The sequence below is a fragment of the Dendropsophus ebraccatus genome, chromosome 15 (genome assembly GCF_027789765.1).
Source record: "Dendropsophus ebraccatus isolate aDenEbr1 chromosome 15, aDenEbr1.pat, whole genome shotgun sequence".
In the NCBI taxonomy this organism is placed as follows: Eukaryota; Metazoa; Chordata; class Amphibia; order Anura; family Hylidae; genus Dendropsophus; species Dendropsophus ebraccatus.
The window spans coordinates 11,800,254-11,821,878 of NC_091468.1; the positions used below are offsets into that span (position 1 = coordinate 11,800,254).

At 46.5% G+C, this 21,625-nt stretch overlaps 1 protein-coding gene and 1 non-coding gene across 3 annotated transcripts in view; one reads left to right on the plus strand and one right to left on the minus strand.

The window, feature by feature from the left end:
• LOC138774151 (spermatogenesis-associated protein 7 homolog) overlaps positions 1-21,625 on the plus strand; it is a 119,328-nt gene that overhangs the window by 63,566 nt on the left and 34,137 nt on the right. The gene's annotated exons all lie outside the window — the stretch shown is intronic.
• Positions 17,260-17,333, minus strand: TRNAT-AGU (transfer RNA threonine (anticodon AGU)). The gene has a single exon. It is a non-coding gene; the product is annotated as a tRNA-Thr (tRNA).

The following is a 21,625-nucleotide window of genomic DNA, read 5'->3' on the forward strand; positions in this document are numbered from 1 at the left end:
TACTCCTGGATAGCCCCTTTAATTATTTGTAAAACAGAACCTTCATGCAATGTTATTGGAAGCTATCTAGTTTAGAAAACCTATTTTTGATATCTCATTAGGTTATTCATATACATTATTTCAGGTCAGATATTGGTGACGTATCAGTAGGACGTGCCATCAGTATCGGATCAGCGGGGGTCCCACCACTGACGACGCGACTTTATATCAGGCAGATCTATGATCAGCTATTAATTATAATCCAAACAGACCCCACAGAGTTGGCAGGAGACATGGCGGCACGCTGTCACTTTATTCTAGTGAACAGCAGGAGTCTCAGCAATTAATTGTGGATCCTAGTAGTGCAACTATAATGTCTGTCTTGAGACAACCACTTTAACCTCTTAACAACCACCTACACAGTACACGCCTGCTGAGTAGTCTTATTCAAAGCATCATATTTCTATGCCGATGTACGGTAAGCTGCACATGGATGTAATGAGACATATTGTAATGTGATGGACTAAAAGAGAATGCACTAATTCTGAGACCATTAGACAGACTAGTTTTAAAGGAGAACGAATCAAACCTGCTGATATGTCCCTATTGTGCAGGAGACGCTGAGGAGGAGGATATGTCTCTTACTTTCATCCTCTCCGCCGCACCGGTGCAGTTAGTGGTTTGCTCCATTGTCTGGTAAGACCATTAGGAGCTCTGCCCCACCCCCATATCAACAATCCGGCCTCTATTTTCACCCCTTCCCCGGCCGTACCCTAAAAATGAACCCCGCCGGAGTACCTCTCTTAGTTATCTCCCTTTACAATTCTTCTTTCTTTTTTTTTTTTGCTCAATGAGTTTTGGCCACCTTGAATATAATATCATTTTTAATCTAAAACGTACGAATATAAAAGCCTAGTTTAATATATATTATAATGTGCCCTTCAATACCAATGTAGATCATTTCCTTCTGGGTTCAGTAGAACTATCCGAGTGATTACCAAGTGAATATTGTGCTGAGAAAATACTTTAATGTTTTTGTAGATATACTGCAGGAGGAACATTAAAGGGCTAGCTTCTATCTCAGTGAAGAGATTCAGAGATAACCACGTTTCAAGGAAGACTCCAAAGTGCATTGAGGCAGTTTTTGTCCCTCTTAGGCTTCCATACCTGTTGTGATGTCACACAGACACTGTAATGTCCCAGAACCCAGAACCGGTGTGTCATTACTGTATTTAGCATGTCTAGTTCAGCACTGAAAGAAAGGCCTTATGCTATATGTTCTGTGGAATGAAGTTGTATTCTTCTCTCCCACCACAAGATGTCTCACTTTGTGTCTGATATTGCATGGCACAGCTGAAGGTCAAATAAAACCTCTCTGCTGTGCCCTCTTTAAAACTAATATCGCCCTTGCTGTGCACTCCATAGTAATAATACCCCCCTGCTGTATCCTCCATAGTAATAATAGCCCCCTGCTGTACCCTCCATAGTAATAATACCCCCGGCTGTACCCTCCATAGTAATAATACCCCCCGGCTGTACCCTCCATAGTAATAATACTACCCTGCTGTACCCTCCATAGAAATAATACCCACTGCTGTACCCTCCATAGTAATAATAACCCTGGCTGTACCCTCCATAGTAATAATATTCACTGCTGTACCCTCCATAGTAATAATACCCACTGCTGTACCCTCCATAGTAATAATACCCCTGGCTGTACCCTCCATAGTAATAATATCCCCCTGCTGTACCCTCCATAGTAATAATACCCCCGCTGTACCCTCCATAGAAATAATACCCACTGCTGTACCTTGTGATATCATTGTTGTGCCTGAGGAGTACGCCAGGGAGAAGACGCAGATTCACCCCTTCTCCCTGGCATACACCTGCTGTATCCTCCGCTCATCCAATGGGTGGGCAGGGGCGCAGCAAGGTGGAGAGGAGGCATGCAGATTTGTTGCGCCGGGAGCAGGGTCGGGCACACGGCCGGCTAGATTCACTAAGAGGTGTACACCGGTCTTAATAAATGTACCCCCAAGTGTATAGAATGCAGAATGTGACATAGATCAGGCTATCGAGGAGACATCAGGCCTGTACATGACGGCTTCCCCAATCCCGCTGGATGTGTCACACATTGTATGAACTGACAGAAGGAGGAATAATGACTTTATTGGCCTTTCTTCAAAGATTGCTCAAAATATAAATGCCATATAGTTGGCCAAGTGACAAGTCTTTAGCACCATCTACAACTATAAACTATGGGTTATTGTAGAACCAATAAAAATTCCCATCCAGTCTGGTCAACCTCATGAACTGTCCTGGATTAACCCTTATAGGACTATCTGTGTATGCCGTACACTGGTGATTCAACTCCACTAAGAAGCCAACTGTCCGGGGGTTGTCCTTGAAAACTGAAATATCAATTGGGGAGGACTGTGGCTTGCTTTCAGATGCTAAAATCCCCCTCCCCCCCCACCATAGAAGAGAGGAGTAAAGAGAGACAGAAAAAAAGTAGTAAGGCAGTGTAACGCCTGGAGTCATGGATCAACTGAACCATCACTAGCGATGGCAGTAACCGCACCAGGGAGCGGAGTCTAAGGGGCCGCTGGTTTTCACCAGAGCCCGCCGCAAGGCGGGACGGGCTTGCTGCGGCAGGTGACCCCCAGGTCGCTACCCCTGGCTTGGTTGCTAGTGACAGTAGGCGAGGCGTGGCAGGAACAGTAGGTAGAAGATAGTGCAGGCAGAGGTCTGTAGGCGTAACCGCAGGTGGCAGATAGTACTCAGGAACAATAGAAAGGCAGCGGGCAGGGGCTAGGGACCGGGACAGTGGACAGGAACTGGGAACAAGGACTGAGGTCAGGAACAACAGTTAGCTGGGCCAAATGCTATGGAAAGCATGTAGAGGCTCCAACACCTGTAGTGGGGCAGGGATGGAACTTATAAGAGAGTGTGATGTGCAAGAACCAATTAGGGGCGGACTGCCCCTTTAACTCTGAGACAGCCGGAGCGCACGCGCCCTAGGAGGCGGGGACGCGCGCGCAGGCCGGCACAGCGACGGACAGGAGCGGGGCGAGGTGAGGCGCCCCCAGGGGCCGAAGTGGCAGCAGCACTGGGTCACTGCATGTGGACACCAACGGTTGCAGAACAAGGTGAGGGGGTGCGGTGGTGGTCCGGAGAGCGGGACGCCGCCGCAGCCCTGACAGGCGGAAGGGTATTGGGTCGTGCACAAGGAGCCTGTGAGGAGTAAAGGCCATATTAGATGACTCGTCTCACTGTAAGAGAGCACCGATCTGCCTATCACACGGCTCGATAATCGTTAGCGATGTCCGTGCAGCCCTTGCTTTAAAGGAGTAAAATAATAAAAATGTTGCTTACATGCCCACGCTCCCCCAGGGTCCTCCTGGCTTGTTTCTGTTTTCTCCACTCATCGCATCCACTGCTGACACTTCCGAACCTGTCCCTGCAGTAACAGCCTGCTCAACCAATCACTGTCCAAGATGGGCCAGCACAGCGGTCAGTGATTGGCTGAGCAGCTTATCAGAGATGGGTTTGCAGCTACGGTGTTTTGATCAAATAGAGTGTACCATCTTAGCAAGGTGACCTCAGAGGGATGGTCCTACTCTGGCACTGGCCTCTCTTGGACTCACATTAAGCCTACCAACTGGGCATGAAGGATCCAACTCATCTCTGTTTAAAACACCCACAGAAAATGGGAGGAGTTAAAGCCAACAGGTCTCTATGATGTCTAAAGTTTTTATAAACGACAGTGACACTTTAAAGTACTGTTCTTCTCCCGGGATAGTTCCTGGTCTATGTAACCTTTTCTTACTTTGTTTTATTTTGATAGAAAATTTAATAACTACAGATTTATAAAAAAAAAAAAAAAAAAGAGGGTAAAAGTTTTCAACGACCTCTTAGCAGTCAGTGGGTGTCCAGTCGGGTTTGGACCCTTCTACCACTGGGAGCCATCCGCACAGTTTTCTGTCACTTCAGGGATTATAATGTGGTGTTCGTACTGCTGTGCTAGGAGGTATATAGCACAGTGCCACTGGGAGTGAGGTGTTATCAGCAGGGCCGTTTTAATACATTGGTGGGCCCAGTGCACAGCCCTCAAGAGTGGGCCCCCACACTGTATCAAGAGCCCCAATACATACAGTAGTTACCTTATAACACTATTTCCACCATACAGTGATTACATATTACATAAAAACTGCACTAAACAAAACAGAAAGATATTACCAATGATACCATTACATAATACCGCCACATCATGACCCCTAACACTACAACCCTATAACCGAGTGCAGTTACATCCAGTGACTCACCGGGGGAGTCTTCTCCAATCAGAGTCTGTCACCTTTTCTTTTTCTCTTCATCCAGCCTGGGCCACCTTGAAGTCTTCTCCTGGCTGTGAATCTTCTCTCCAGAATCTGCCAGACAAATATTTTAGGCTCCAACACATACAGTAGTTAGGTCCCTTGTACCCCTATACAGTAGTTACACCCCTCTGTACCCCTACATAGTCCTGTGCACTCCCCCAGTAGTATATAGCCCCCCTGTGCTCTCCCACAATAGTATATAGCCCCCCTGTGCTCTCCTACAATAGTATATAGCTCCCCTGTGCTCCCCAATAGTATATAGACCCCTGTGCTCCCCAATAGTATATAGACCCCTGTGCTCCCGAATAGTATATAGCCCCCTGTGCTCCCCAGTAGTATATCGCTCCCCTGTGCTCCCCCATAGTATATAGCCCCCTGTGCTCCCCTATAGTATATAGCCCCCTGTGCTCTCCCCAATAGTTTATAGCCCCCCTGTGCTCCCCCATAGTATATAGCCCCCTGTGCTCCCCCATAGTATATAGCTCCCCTGTGCTCCCCCATAGTATATAGCCCCCTGTGCTCCCCCATAGTATATAGCCCCCTGTGCTCCCCCATAGTATATAGCTCCCCTGTGCTCCCCAATAGTATATAGACCCCTGTGCTCCCCAATAGTATATAGCTCCCCTGTGCTCCCCAATAGTATACAGCCCCCTGTGCTCTCCAATAGTATATAGCTTCCCTGTGCTCCCCAATAGTATATAGCTCCCCTGTGCTCCCCCATAGTATATAGCCCCCTGTGCTCCCCCATAGTATATAGACCCCTGTGCTCCCCAATAGTATATAGCTCCCCTGTGCTCCCCAATAGTATACAGACCCCTGTGCTCCCCAATAGTATATAGCTCCCCTGTGCTCCCCCATAGTATATAGCCCCCTGTGATCCCCCATAGTATATAGCTCCCCTGTGCTCCCCAATAGTATATAGACCCCTGTGCTCCCCAATAGTATATAGCTCCCCTGTGCTCCCCCATAGTATATAGTTCCCCTGTGCTCCCCAATAGTATACAGACCCCTGTGCTCCCCAATAGTATATAGCTCCCCTGTGCTCCCCCATAGTATATAGCCCCCTGTGATCCCCCATAGTATATAGCTCCCCTGTGCTCCCCAATAGTATATAGACCCCTGTGCTCCCCAATAGTATATAGCTCCCCTGTGCTCCCCCATAGTATATAGCTCCCCTGTGCTCCCCCATAGTATATAGCCCCCTGTGCTCCCCCATAGTATATAGCTCCCTGTGCTCTCCAATAGTATATAGCTCCCCCATAGTATATAGCCCCCTGTGCTCCCCCATAGTATATAGCCCCCTGTGCTCCCCCATAGTATATAGCTCCCCTGTGCTCCCCCATAGTATGTAGCTCCCCTGTGCTCCCCCATAGTATATAGCTCCCCTGTGCTTCCCCGTAGTATATAGCCCCCTGTGCTCCCCCATAGTATATAGCTCCCCTGTGCTCCCCCATAGTATATAGCTCCCCTGTGCTCCCCCATAGTATATAGCTCCCCTGTGCTTCCCCGTAGTATATAGCCCCCTGTGCTCCCCCATAGTATATAGCCCCCTGTGCTCCCCCATAGTATATAGCTCCCCTGTGCTTCCCCATAGTATATAGCCCCCTGTGCTCCCCCATAGTATAAAGCCCCCTGTGCTCCCCCATAGTATATAGCTCCCCTGTGCTCCCCCATAGTATATAGCCCCCTGTGCTACCCCATAGTATATAGCCCCCTGTGCTCCCCCTCCCATATAACATTGAAAAAAACAAACACTTTTACTCACCTAGGTCCACGCGTTCCTCTTCTCTTCCCTCTTGTGGCCGACTTCCTGCAGTCACAAGAGGCTGCACTCCCCTTACCCTCGCGCCGACGCTCCAGTGACGTCGGGCGCTAGAGGGAGAGTGCGGCCTCTTGTGACCGCAGGAAGTGCGGCCACAAGAGTGACTGACAGGGAGGGAGCCAATGGCTCTCTCTCTGTCAGTATCGCTGCTGCTGAAGCGCTGAAGCGCCGCAGCAGCAGCGGGCGGGGGCAGCTGCGGACGGGGGGGCCCTGCAGGGGGCACCATGGAGGGGTAAGTAGATTACCCATCCATGGCTCTCCCCCCTGACAGGCTCAGGGGGGCCCCTTTAACCAGTGGGCCCGGTACACGTGCACCATGTACCCTCTGGTTAAAGCGGTCCTGGTTATCAGTGACACTGTACGGCTCAGCCAAGGATGTAACTGTAGTGACGCCAGTGCTGTCTTCACCTGAAATGGTTGGTGACCTGCCAGGCTGTGATGGGTTACTTGGGCTTTTGTCACAGTTGTCCTGAATGGCAAATGACCCACCCGGACTATCGGTACCGCCACCCACAGAAAGGGGAAGATGACCCAAGGTGTGCAGCGGAGGTGTATAGGTGCTGGTGCTATGGAAAAGATGACTGAGTCCCAGTGAATAAACAGAACAGCTTTACTGAACAGTCTCTGGATAATAAAGAACACTATGGCAGTAGAAAAATAATCTTTGTATGAGTGATAGTGCTCAACTGGGTCTTAGCTGAAAAGTTACTTGAAAGTGCTGAATATAATAGAGGTGGCTGTAGTGGTGCTTGGAGAGTTTATAGTAGAGTGGAGCAGTGTAGAGGAGAGGAGTTTGTCAAGGGAGTCCCAACCCAAAGTAGTACTCTGCTCTGCCGGAACTTGAGAGAAATACTTGAGACTTGAGAGTGAGAAGTTAACTTGTACCTGTGTATAGACTAATGTCTGACCACCTTCTGCCCTACAGTGTGAAGTTACCCGTCCTAATAGGGTGATACAAGCCCCAGCCGTGGTTACATGGGTGAACCTAAGTATCCAAGTGTATCCCGGTGTCACCTACACTGCGAGATAGAATACGTAGAACTTCTAGTATCTTTGTTCTATCCAGGCTAGTTCCTCTTGTAATTTAGGATACTGCCCTGCACTTTAAAGAGTGGTTCTCAGTGTGGGCTGGGTTGATGCCCAACTTTTCTCCCTTGGTCTCTGGTTGCTTTATACACGTGTGGCTTAGTTAGACTGTCCCGGACAAAGGTCCTGGCAGAGCCAGGCCCTGGCTTTGCTACAGCAGGCATGCCTGCTTTTTGTGTCCTTCTACTACGAGAATCTGAGTAGGACTGATGCTGCACTTCCTCCCACCAAGTGACTACTTCCTACAGGGGTATTTAAAAGACCCTGTGAGTGGTGGAAAGAAATGTGTGCAAAGAAGAGAAGAGAAAGGATTGGCTAGAAAAGGAGAGTATCTTTATTGGACAATAAAAGTACATAATACATAAGAAACAATAACTGTCAGGAATGTGATTTTGCGCTCCTCGGTCCGTGCTGGGCGACCGAGGAAGTGCTGAGCCTCTGGTTGTTTTTTGTTTGCAGTTCTGTCTGAATGCTGTCTTAGTTTCCCAGCCACACCCGCATTGCCTGTTACTCTCTGGCAGTGCAGGGGTTACTCCTTATAGACCTGTCCAGCTGAGCTGGGTGCTGGGATCAGGGCTGATCCAATCAAGTGCTGGACCCAGTCCCTGATTCCAGATAAAAAAGCAGCAGGCTCTTCATTTCCCTGCTGGCTATTGAGTGTTACTCAGCTAAGCGCTTCATCTCTCCTGGTTCTGTTACTTCTGTTGCCTGACCTATTACTTGATCTTCCAACCTGCTTTGTCTGCTGCCTGCCCTGACCTCCTTGCCTGTCTCTGACTCTTCTTCTGCCTTACGTTTTTGTACCTCGCTGACCGCCGTTGCTGACCCGGACCGTAGACTTTGCATTATTGTGTTTGTTTCGTCTGTCTTGTTTTGTGTATCACCTGGTGTAGGACAGGGACTGACACCGTGGTTGTCCACGGCCGTTTAGGGCCGTTGAGGCAAGTAGGTAGGGTCAGAAGGTGGGTTCTAGTGGTTAGGGCTCATTGTCTTGTCCTGTTCCCTACCTACGTCCGGCGCATTTGTGACAGTAACCCTTTGCTTACTTCAACTGTGCAATAGATAAGAGCATATGTAGAAAACATTGACATCTAGTGGTGAAATAATAAACTACCATCATCACCACTTAGCTTTGAGTAACATAAAAACACAAAAGAACCACAGTGGTGGGACACCACAATAACATCTCAGAAAATAGCTGAGGACTCTCACTGCAGCACTTAATCCCTAAAGCAACATGAGCAACATATCTGTCAAACATCAATCTACTGCCCCCTGCAGTACGGGAGGAGTACTGTCTGTGGCTAAATGTTCGCCCGGCCTCACCCCTGGTGATCTGCATCATCTTTTGAAGCTTTGCCTTGTCCTATTCCTCATTCTTTTTCTCAATGCATTAAAGATTAAACTAAATTTAGCTGCGGCTTATCATATTAGGGAAATGAAGGAACAGCTCCTTGTAGATAAAATCACATTTTTGTTCCTTCGCGTCAACTTTTCAATTTGCAATAAGAAAATCAAATGTAATAAAAAAAAAATTAAAGTTGCTGACATTCCCACATCATGGAGACATTAGTGTCTCCATGATGGCTGGCGGAGATGTTAGATCTGGTGACAGGAACAGAGAAGAGATCCACTATACACACGTCAACCTCGTCTTCTGAAGAATAAAAGCCGTCAGTCACTATGGTAGTCTCGCCGTGGGATTTGGTGGAAGAGATTTCAAGGTGCTTCATCTTTCTTAAAGTTTTCACTAAGTGAAAAGCTAAGTGTCAGGTGATGTCATCTGCATTATACTTCATAGTGGAGCTCAATCCTATGAGCTATCATTGATGCATGGGTCCATAATAAGGTGCCTATAGTCTGCTAGGGGCTTATAGAGGTTTCACCTGCTGGTTCCACTTCAATCCCTGAGATAAAAATTTTTTAGAACCTGTCCCACTACATGGTGTATTACAATAGTATTTATATAGTATGACTACAGCTGTGCCCTGGGGGAGTGTGACACCTAGTGGTTGGAGTAGGGCACAGCAGTTAAATGTACTAACTGTGACACCTGCCGCTTGCTGGATAATAGTGAGCGTATTGGTAAAGAAATTACGTTATTTTTGGAAGTTAATACGGGCTCAGCGTCTATACAAGTGGTATGGGATACTTTAAAAGCTTATGTTAGGGGATTGTACTTTAAAGAGATCTGTGTAAAGAAACGGGAATTTAGGGCTAGAGAGGCACAGCTATTACTTAATATACAACAGGCGCAGGAGAGTTACTCGGCGGATTCTGCCTTAAGCAGACTTGAGGCCCTAAGATTAGCCCAGGAAGAGTATACGGTGTACATACAGGAGAAGGTCAGGAATAAAAGGCTCTTTTGGGATAAACAAGTTTATCAGGAAGGCAGTAGACCCGGTAAGTTACTGGCCTCCCTAGTAAGAAATCAGAGAGAAAATAATGAGATAAAAGTGATCAGGGGGGAGGGTGGGGATTTAATTAGGGATCCCAACCGGATTCTGGGAAAATTTAGAGAATATTTCTCTGGGTTGTACACTTCATCTAATCCTCATATGGATATGCTGGATGATGAATTGTTCGCTCAGATAAACTTGCCCACTCTAGAAGTTGAGCAGAAGTTGCAACTTGAGGAGCCGATCACTGCCTCTGAACTCGAGGAGACTCTTGCCTCTATTAAGGGAAACTCAGCTCCCGGCCCAGATGGGCTTCCCTATGAATTCTATCGCAGATTTGCTAGCATTCTCATCCCAGTTCTGTCAAGGGTTCTTAATGAATCCTGCTCGGAGGGGGCACTGCCTGGTTCCATGGAAGAGGCCACCATCATTTTGATTAAAAAGAAGGGTAAAGAAGCATCCGAGATTGAGGCTTATCGCCCGATCTCGCTGCTTAATACTGATTGTAAAATTTTCTCTAAGTTGTTGGCTAGGAGATTGGGGAGGGTAATCGGGGGGTTAATCAATAATGATCAAAGTGGGTTCATGCCTGGTAGGACAGTTTTTTCCAATATTAAACGGACTAAGGAGGGGGAGGACAGAGCGTTGGTGGCACTGGATGCCACCAAGGCTTTTGATCGGGTAGAATGGACATACCTCTGGAAAGCCCTGGGGAAATTTGGTTTTGGGGATTTGTTTTTGGGGATGATTCAATTACTTTATAGAAACCCGCAAGCCCAGATTAGTATTAATGGGACCTCCTCCCCTTCTTTTAAGATTAATAGAGGTACCAGGCAAGGTTGCCCCCTCTCTCCCATGTTGTTTTGTCTCTATGTTGAACCCTTGGCAGAATGGTTGAGGGAATGCTGTGCGTTCCAGGGATTTAGGATTAGAGGGCCCAGGGAAAAAATTCTTCTGTATGCCGACGACTTGCTCCTCTTCGTCTCCAGGCCCGAGGATAGTCTGGAGGGAATCATGGAAGGTTTTCGGAAAATGGGAGGTCCTATGGGCCTGGAGATAAATTGGACTAAGTCGTCGGTACTTCCTCTAGATAGACCAATAGAAAGCCCCATCAGGGATATTAAGATCCTCTCTGTAGACGAGGGGTTAGAATATCTCGGTATTGTTATAACAGCAGACCCACGTAGATTTAAGGAAGACAACCTCAATAAAATACTAAAGAAAACAGAGGATAAGGTTAAGGTCTGGGAGAGACTACCACTGTCTATGGTATCCAGGATGGCTTTGATTAAAATGGTGATCCTCCCCCAGATTGGGTTTTATCTATCTGCAGCACCTATATGGATCAAGGACAAATGGTTTAAGGGTCTGGAGCGGATACTGAACCGGTTGATTTGGGGGAGGAAAAGAATTAGATTAAAATATTCACACTTTGCCCAAGGATCCAGACTGGGGGTTTTAGTCTCCCTGACTTTAGACTTTACTATATAGCGTCACAGCTGGCATTCATGCTGGGCAGGGAGAGTTTTGATTTCATTGGGCAAAATGAGGCTAGTCTCTTGAATAGGGACATTTTTGTGGTTCTGGAGTCAGGTGCTAATTGGGGGAGGGGGGGAGGGAAGGATTGGGTTGGTGAACTCCTGGTTAAAATTTGGAGGGAGATTAGGAGAATTTGTAGGGTTAGGCACAGTTTAGAGTTCACTGAATTATGGGACAATCACAATCTTGGGGAGTTTTTGAAGCTCCCTTCTCAGTGGTATTGGAAACAGAGGTCACTGTATAAGGTCACAGATTTTTTTGTAGAAGGTTCACTTAAAGGGAGCGAGTTGCTAGGGGATAGGCAGGAATGGGCTCATATATTTAGATATCACTCAATTAAAAGAGCAGTCTCTAAAACACAAAATAAGGAATTATTTACGGTTATGCACTCAGAGGGTATTGATAGGATTAAAAAGTTAGATAAGAGTAGACACTTGATCTCTAAAATATACAACATTTTACTGGAACAGAAATATGGTAATGCACTAATGGGATTTAGGGAACAATGGGAGAAGGAGGTAGGCCCTTTTACAGAGGAGGGTTGGGAAAGTATAGTTGGAGGGATAGTGAGGGCATCCTCGAACCCGGAACATAGACTTATCCAATTTAAGATACTACATAGGTCCTATTACACGCCGGTCCTCATGAAACGAATTGGTTTGCGCGAGGACTCTTGTTGTCTTAGATGTGGCCTAGAAGGTGCCGGTTTGGTACACTCATTTTGGTCCTGCCAGCTGCTTGAAAGGTATTGGTCACAGGTAACAGAAGAGCTACGGAATAGGGGTATATTCACTGGTATCTTGTCCTTTGAGAATGCGATATTGGGGGAAGCGGTAATGACGAAAAAGCATAATGCTCTTATTAACGCTCTTTTATTCCAAGCAAGGTTGGTGGTCCTGAGGAACTGGCTGAGCGTCTCCGGACCATCAAAACAGGAATGGTTAAATCAGGTGGACAGGGTTAGAAGCCTGGAAGGGCCTAGTCGTAAGAAATGGCTTGGCTGGTAGAGGGGAGGGCTTTATTTATTTATTTATTTATTTATTTATTTATTTATTTATTTTTTTTTTTTTTCCCGGAGCAGGCAGGGGTGGGGGTGGGGGGTTTATTTATATTTATAGATATATATATATATAGGATCCTGTACGGATTTAAGTTGTCATGGATCAATAGGGAACTTCTTTTTAGTACCTGGTTTTTGGCAACTTTGGTTTAAGTGGGGAGGAGGGTGTCCTTATGGATTGACTTCATTTATAATCAATGTTGTAATCTGTAACCTTTGTTATTTGAGAAATAATGTTTCCTGGTACCTTTCTCACTATTGATGTACTTTTTTATGTGAAAAAGAAATAAAGAATTTAAAAAAAAAAAAAAAAAAACTGTGACACCTGAAAGAGACACCTTTCCCTAGGTGTATAGAAAAAAAAAAAAAAAACATGTAGTGGGACACTACACAGACACTACTGTATATGCATTGCCGTCCATTGCGGCACCTCAATATCACACCACCACATTATCATTGCCATGCGGCTGCATCTGGAACTAAGAAATCACAGACACTGCTCTTTAGCGGGATGATGTAATCAGAAAATAACATTGTATAGATAATGTTAAATATATGTTTAAGAATTTTTGGTGACATTTTTACAAATTTTAAATTTGTCTACTTATATTATAAAATAATTCCGAGGTCTTACAGTTTTCATTGTCACCACTGGGGCTAAAGCTTAAGCTGAGACTCCCGGTTGTGTCTGTGGTGATAAGAGGAGGCTGCTGTAAATTGATCTGTACAGTATTGTGTCACGGCCGCAGCGGCGTCCCGCGTTCCGGGCCGCCGCCGCGACCGCCTCCTGCCCCATGCAGCAGCCGGTGTCCATAGTCAGGGACCCGGCGCTGCTATTACTTCGGCCCCGGGGGGCGCCTCACCTCTCCACGCTCCTGTGTCTCGCTGTGCCAGCCGGCGCGCGCGTCCCCGCCCCTAGGGCGCGCGCGCGCCGGCTGTCTCAGATTTAAAGGGGCAGTGCGCTCCTAATTGGGAGTTGCACCCAATCACTCCCCTATAATCCCAGCATGCCCTGTCCCTTGTGTTGGAGCCTCTACATGCTTCCCATAGCGTTGGCCCAGCCCCTGTTGTTCCTGTTTCCTATCTGCCACCTGGTCCCAAGTCCTTGTTCCTGATTCCTTCCCGCTACCTGGTCCCTAGTCCTTGTTCCTGGTTCCTATTCCGTTACCTGGTCCCTAGTCTGTGTTCCTGGTTCCTGTTCCCCTGTGTCACCGTGGCTCCTGAGTTCAGCCTGTCACCTGCGGACACGCCTACTGCTCCTGCCACGCCTCGCCTGCCGTCACCAGCAACCAAGCCAGGGGTAGCGACCTGGGGGTCGCCTGCCGCAGCAAGTCCATCCCGCCTTGCGGCGGGCTCTGGTGAAAACCAGCGGCCCCTTAGACTCCGCTCCCTGGTGAGGTTAGTGCCATCGCTGGTGACGGTCCAGTGGATCCACTACTCCAGGCATTACAGTAGGCTCCAACCATGGATCCCGGCGAGGTGCCTGATCTCCGTGACGTCGCCAGAGTGGTCGCTCAACAGGCGCAACAAATCCAGAAACAGTCGCAGCAGATCCAGCAACTCACTGACGCCTTACAGCGCATACCACCTCCTGACGCTGTTTCTACACTCCGACTTGCTCTCCCAAGCAAATACTCTGGTGACTCCAAGTTGTGCAGAGGATTCCTGACTCAGTGCACCATGCATATTGAACTTTTAAGTAGTCAGTTTTCCACCGAGCGCTCTAAAGTGGCTTTCATCATCAGCCTATTGGAGGGTAGAGCCCTGGCCGGGGCCACGCCACTGTGGGACCGTGATGATCCTGTTGCTGCCAATCTCCGGGCCTTCCTATTCGAGTTTCGCTCTGTCTTTGAGGAACCTGCCCGTGCTTCTTCAGCCGAGACTGCTCTCCTCAACCTCTCTCAAGGGAGCTCCTCTGTTGGTGACTACGCCATCCAGTTCCGTACCCTGGCGGCTGAATTGGACTGGAATGAAGCCGCTCTAATAGCCACCTTCAAGAAGGGCCTATCCAGTCAAGTGAAAGACGTGCTTTCCGCCCGAGACCTACCTACCTCCCTGAACGAACTCATCCTACTGGCCGCCAGAGTTGATACTCGTTTTTCGGAGAGGGAGGAGGAGGTTCAGCATGAACATCTACTAAGCCTGTCCCGTCGCCATCACCAGCTGGCGCCGGTTTTCCAGAATCCTGACTTTCCGATGTCCCAGCCCTCTCCTGATATTCCTATGGAGGTGGAACGGGCTCACCTGACGCCTGATGAAAGAATCCGTCGTCTGGAGTTGAATCTCTGTCTCTATTGCGGTGGTTCAGATCACTTTCGGCTGAGATGTCCCCTACGTCCTCAAACGTCCGGAAAATGCTCGCACCTAGGTCTGGTGGGACAGGTGTCCCTAGGTGTGAATGCCACCCTTCCAAGTCTGTCTATGCCAGTTTCCATCCGGACTCCCTCAGGACAAACTCACCAGACTACTGCCTTTCTCGATTCTGGGTCAGCAGGCAGTTTTATTGCGGCTACATTGGTCCAAAGATGGCAGCTACCCGTGACCCGCCTAGCCAGGCCCCTGACTATCTCCTCGGTCACGGGCGAAATTCTTACCGACCGTGTGTACTACCAGACCGCACCTTTAGTCCTCCAGGTGGGTCCTTTACATCAGGAAAAGATATCCTTCTACGTCCTGCCCCATTCTTCCCCTACCGTTCTCCTGGGACTCCCTTGGCTGCAATTACATGCCCCTAAGCTGGACTGGAGAACCGGGGAGATTCTCAGTTGGGGTCAGGACTGTTCCAGCCAGTGTCTCAAGTCACCTCAGCACCTCACCAAGCACTCTATGTCCTCTTACCACCGGGAGAACTTACAGAAGGATCTCTTCCACAAACCCACATCCCCTTGCCACGTTATATCTCCTGATCGTCTAGTACCAGTCGTCACCTCTACTCTTCGGAAAGTACCCCCCGGAAAGACCCATGTTCACCCTGCGCTTCGAAGAGGTATTTTGAAGTGGGGACATTCCTCATTGGAGGCCGGGCACTCTGGAGTCCGTAAGACCGGCCAACGGATCTCCCGCCACTACTGGTGGTCCAGTCTGTTCCAAGATGTCAAAGACTTTGTGGCTTCCTGTGCCATCTGCAGGCAAGAAAGAGGGGGAGGCCAAAGGGGGGGGTACTGTCACGGCCGCAGCGGCGTCCCGCGTTCCGGGCCGCCGCCGCGACCGCCTCCTGCCCCATGCAGCAGCCGGTGTCCATAGTCAGGGACCCGGCGCTGCTATTACTTCGGCCCCGGGGGGCGCCTCACCTCTCCACACTCCTGTCTCTCGCTGTGCCGGCCGGCGCGCGCGGCCCCGCCTCCTAGGGCGCGCGCGCGCCGGCTGTCTCAGATTTAAAGGGGCAGTGCGCTCCTAATTGGGAGTTGCACCCAATCACTCCCCTATAATCCCAGCATGCCCTGTCCCTTGTGTTGGAGCCTCTACATGCTTCCCATAGCGTTGGCCCAGCCCCTGTTGTTCCTGTTTCCTATCTGCCACCTGGTCCCAAGTCCTTGTTCCTGATTCCTTCTCGCTACCTGGTCCCTAGTCCTTGTTCCTGGTTCCTATTCCGTTACCTGGTCCCTAGTCTGTGTTCCTGGTTCCTGTTCCCCTGTGTCACCGTGGCTCCTGAGTTCAGCCTGTCACCTGCGGACACGCCTACTGCTCCTGCCACGCCTCGCCTGCCGTCACCAGCAACCAAGCCAGGGGTAGCGACCTGGGGGGGGCCTGCCGCAGCAAGTCCATCCCGCCTTGCGGCGGGCTCTGGTGAAAACCAGCGGCCCCTTAGACTCCGCTCCCTGGTGAGGTTAGTGCCATCGCTGGTGACGGTCCAGTGGATCCACTACTCCAGGCATTACATATTGCAGTGTCCTGTGACACCAGTAGATAGGGGAGATAATAGCAGCTCCCTGTGGAATGACCATTTTCAAAGGTCACAGCGCGCTCAGTAATGTTTTACATTCATCTCAAGGAGACAGTCTGTCCATTGCCATCTATGTCCATGAGTCTTGCTGTAAAGCAGGTCACTATATGCTGTTAAAAACAGCCCAGGCAATATGGCCGCCCCCATAACAATGTGCAAATAGTGAAATAAATAAAAATTAAAATCAGAAAATAGAAACAGATTAGAATAAAAGAACAAGTTTTAATATCTGACTCTAATCAGTAAAAGTAAATTTAGGTGACACATTCCCTTTAAATATATACTGGCTGAATCTGGGACTCCTCCGATATCATCATCATCACCGTCTCCTGTTACTCAGTTGTTTCTCTTGGTTCGGAGCTTTTTTCCTTGTGTCATGTTATCTCGGATCCCAGATAAAACTCCCCGATCTGATGGATAATCTTCCCATGGAAACGCGTCAACATTCCAGTTCTGCAGTAAATTAAAAGTATCTGTATAAGGGAGTGGACGTGGGAGTCCTGGGCGATCTCCACCTGTCACCCTCAGTATCCAGCATTCGCCTCAGACTCTTAATTCACAACACATTAAACCATTGCTAAACAAAAAGCGAGGACAAGGCACTACTCCAAAAATTTAAAGAAAAGAAAATTATTGCAATAACATATGGGTGCTCTAACCGAATTGGCATGAAAAAATGCTAATCAGAAACCACAGAGAAGAGCATGCCAAAAATATCGGTGGCACATCCAAAGAAAAATAAACCAAAGAGAATATTGTACATCAAAATAAACTTTATTGATACCGAACAAACAGTGGGACAAAACTGATTAAAAGCATCTAAAATACACAAAAAGAACCACCATAGTACCGTGTATAATAAGCACGGTACCAGGACAAGCCGACCATATAGTAAAAAGGATCCTAACCGGTGTGAATATGAGGTAATGAAATAGACACAAGTACAAAGATGAAGCTACAAGGTAAAATGAAAAAGGCCAACGGCCCAAGAAAACAATGTATATCACCAGGAAAGGAAATCCATGTCGGCGTCCACTGAACCCTAGAAAGAAAGGCACTGCTGAGATTCGAACTCAGGATCTCCTGTTTACTAGACAGGCGCTTTAACCAACTAAGCCACAGCGCCACATGCACAGGGTTCAGTGGACGCCGACATGGATTTCCTTTCCTGGTGATATACATTGTTTTCTTGGGCCGTTGGCCTTTTTCATTTTACCTTGTAGCTTCATCTTTGTACTTGTGTCTATTTCATTACCTCATATTCACACCGGTTAGGATCCTTTTTACTATATGGTCGGCTTGTCCTGGTACCGTGCTTATTATACACGGTACTATGGTGGTTCTTTTTGTGTATTTTAGATGCTTTTAATCAGTTTTGTCCCACTGTTTGTTCGGTATCAATAAAGTTTATTTTGATGTACAATATTCTCTTTGGTTTATTTTTCTTTGGATGTGCCACCGATATTTTTGGCATGCTCTTCTCTGTGGTTTCTGATTAACATTAAACCATTGCGCCAATGTTTTCCAGCCGCAGATACTTTCCGTTTGGCGCTTCTTTCTTCTGATCCGGAATCCTGAAAATATTTGAATTAAGAATAATGTAACATCTGCCGAGAAATGAATGGGATGCGGCTGATGAAGTGATGGCTTCTTAGGGAGAATACAGGCGTCCTGGAATCAAGGAGAGGAGATGTTACATTCGGATGAGGCCTGGCAGGGTTTCTTCCACTCACTTACCTGGCAGCCATTGCTGTACATTAAGGCGCTGTTCACACTACCATCCAAGGCTCCATTCATAGTTCTATTAGATATGATGGAACTAAAGCTAAGAGCTATTCTCCCCGTCAAGACAGGTTATTTTGGAACTTTTTCCCCCTATATGTCTACACTCCGGCCGAGATTCCCTCTAGCTGCAGCACAATGTAAGTTAAGTATTAATCACAGCCATTGTTGAAGATGGGCAACAACGGCCGTAATTTATACTTAACTTATGTTGTGTGAATATGCCCTTATACTGGGATCAGTGATCGACTATGTATTTATTACTGGGTTATACTGGAACTTGTAGTGCATTGGTGCAACACTGTGCATTTATTCATTATTAGGTTATACTGGGACTTGTAGTACATCAGTGCTCCACTACGTATTTGTTTATTACTGGGCTATACTGGAACTTGTAGTACATCGATGGTGCACTGTGCTTTTTTTTTTTTTTTTTATTACTAGGTTATACTGGGACTTGTAGTGCATTACTGCTCCACTATGTATGTGTTTATTACTGGGTTATGCTGGAACTTGTAGTACATTGTTTCTCCAGTGTGCATTGATTTATTACTATGTTATGCTAAGACTTGTGGTACCTCAGTGTTCCAATCTATAATTATATTCCAGGTTTATTCTATAGAATTGAATAGGTGGACAAACATTGAGGAGGGACACTGACTATTAATGGGGTTATATGGCGAAAATCTTTTTCTTTCAAATCAAGTGATATCAGAAAGTTATATAGATTGTAATTTACTTCTAATAAGTCTTCCCATACTTATTAGTCGATGTATGTCATGCAGGAAGTGTTGTATTATTTTCAGTCTGACACAGTGCTCTCTGCTGACATCTCTGGCCGAGACAGGAACTGTCCAGAGCAGGAGAGGTTTTCTATGGGGATTCATAGAAAACTGAGACAGAGTTCCTGTCTCTGCCAGAGATGTCAGCAGAGAGCACTGTGTCAGACTGAAAATAATACACCACTTCCTGCATGATATATAGTAGCTAATAAGTATGGGAAGACTTGAGATTTTTTAATAGAAGTAAATTACAAATCTATATACCTTTCTGATATCAGTTGATTTGAAAAAAAGGATTTTCTCTGGAGTACCCCTTTAACCCCTAGACGACCCAGGACGTACCAGTAGGCCATGGGTCACTGTCCCCGGACGACCCTGGGCGTACCGGTATGACTTGGGCTGTGAAGCGCACTCCGGAGCGGAGCGCGCTTCACTATTAATGACAGGCTGCAGCGTGTCACTAACCACTTAAACGACCGTGGCCATTCCCCTGTCACTTACCGATTGGGACCGTTTTAACGGACCGCCGGAGGTCTCTCACCTTCCTTCGTGAAGTCCGATGGCCGCTCTGATGATTAAGTCAGCCACAGGCCACAGGCAGGCTTAATAAGCTTAGAGCCTATCACACTGATCAACGCTATGCCTATGGCATAGCAATGATCAGTGTGTAAAATCTAATAATTGTATGTAAAAGTCCCCCCAAGGGACTTGTGTAAAAAAAAAAGTAAAAATGTCTTTATAAATACCCCAAAGCCCCCCCCCCAAATAAAAGTTTAAATCACCCCCTTTTCCATTATATAAATAAAACATATAAAAATAAATAAAAAATAAACATATAATATACCGTAGCGTGCGTAATTGTCCGATCTATTAAAATATAACAAGCGTCATTGCGAACGCCAAACAGCGTACACGAAAAGAGGGGGGAAAGTGCGCGGATTACCAATTTTTTTTTTTTTTTTTATAAAAATTTTTATAAAAAGTGATCAAAACGTCTTCACATATTTGGTATTAATAAAAACTTGAGATCATGGCGGAAAAAATGACACCCCATACAGCCCCGTGGAAAAATAAAACTGTTATAAGTGTCAGAATAGGGCCATTTTATTAATATTTAATTGCAAAAAAAAAAAAGGATTGTAGAGGGGCTACAGAGTAGAATCTCCATTTTTGCAGATGATACTAAACTGGGTAAAGTAATCAGTACAAAGGAGGATAATATCATATTACAGAGGGATTTGGAGAAGCTAGAGGCTTGGGCGGAGAAATGGCAAATGAAGTTTAATGTGGATAAATGTAAGGTTATGCATTTGGGCCATAGAAATAATAAGTACAGTTATGTGCTAAATAATAAAACACTGGGTAAAAGTACTTCCGAAAAGGACCTGGGGGTATTGGTGGACAGTAAACTCAACTTTAGTGATCAGTGCCAGGCAGCAGCTGCCAAGGCTAATAAAATAATGGGGTGCATCAAAAGAGGTATAGATGCTAAAGATGAGAACATAGTTTTGCCTCTTTATAAATCACTGGTCAGACCACATATGGAATACTGTGTACAGTTTTGGGCACCGGTATATAAGAAGGACATAGGTGAACTGGAGCGGGTGCAGAGGAGGGCAACAAAGGTCATTAAGGGAATGGGTGGGTTACAGTACCAAGACAGGTTATCAAGCTTGGGGTTATTTACGCTAGAAAAAAGACGTCTTAGGGGCGATCTGATCACAATGTACAAATATATGAATGGACAGTACAGAGATCTTTGTAGTGGTCTTTTTACTCCTAGGTCTGTAACAATGACAAGGGGGCATCCTCTACGTCTAGAGGAAAGAAGATTTCATCATCAGCATCGACGCGGGTTCTTTACTGTGCGAGTGGTAAGACTGTGGAACTCTCTGCCACATGATGTTGTCATGGCCGATTCATTAAATAAGTTCAAGGGAGGACTTGATACTTTTCTTGAACAATATAATATAACAAGTTATGGGCATTAGATTTCTGGTGATACGTTGATCCGGGTATTGTTCTGGTTGCCATTGCAGTCGGGGAGGGGGGGAGGGGGGGAGTTTCTCCATGTGGTGGGGCGGTTGTCTTCTGCCCCATAGGGGTTTTTCGCCTTCCTAGATCAACACAGTAGGATTCTCCTAGGTTGAACCTGATGGACTCTTGTCTTCTTTCAACCTTATTTACTATGTTACTATGTTACTATGTTACTATAAAAAGAATATATATAACAGTAGAGAATCTGTGTAATCTGCATATGGTTGTGTTCGGACTGACCTATAGAATAATGGGATCATGTCGCTTTTACTGTATAGTGCATTACGTAGACACAGGAACCCCCCAAACATTACCATATTGCATTCTATTTTACGATTTCGCCACTTTATATCTTCATAAATAATAATTTTGGGGTTCCATCATACATGTTATGGTAAAATGAAAGACGCCATTACAAAGTACAACTATTCCTGTAAAAAACATGGCCTTGTAGATAGAAAACTGAAAGTTCTAGAGCTCTTAGAAGGGGAGGAGGAAAAACTCCACTGGGTAATTTTGGGCCTGGTCCTCAAAGGGTTAAACAGCCCTAATAGTTTCACTTAGAAGCAGTCATATATCTATACAGCACACAGTTTTCTTCCCATAAAATACAATTTGTTACGGTTTTAAGTAGAAGACAAAGCCAATTTAAAAGTTGGTCTCAATATTGTTTTCACTCCAGGTTTTTTCTTCTCCGAGATCCAACTTCAAAGGAATTCAGTTTATTTCCAAGACAATTACTTTATTACTAAACATCAAAGCCAACACTTACAATACGAGCCATAAAGTCACACTATAGCAATCAAACTGCATACAA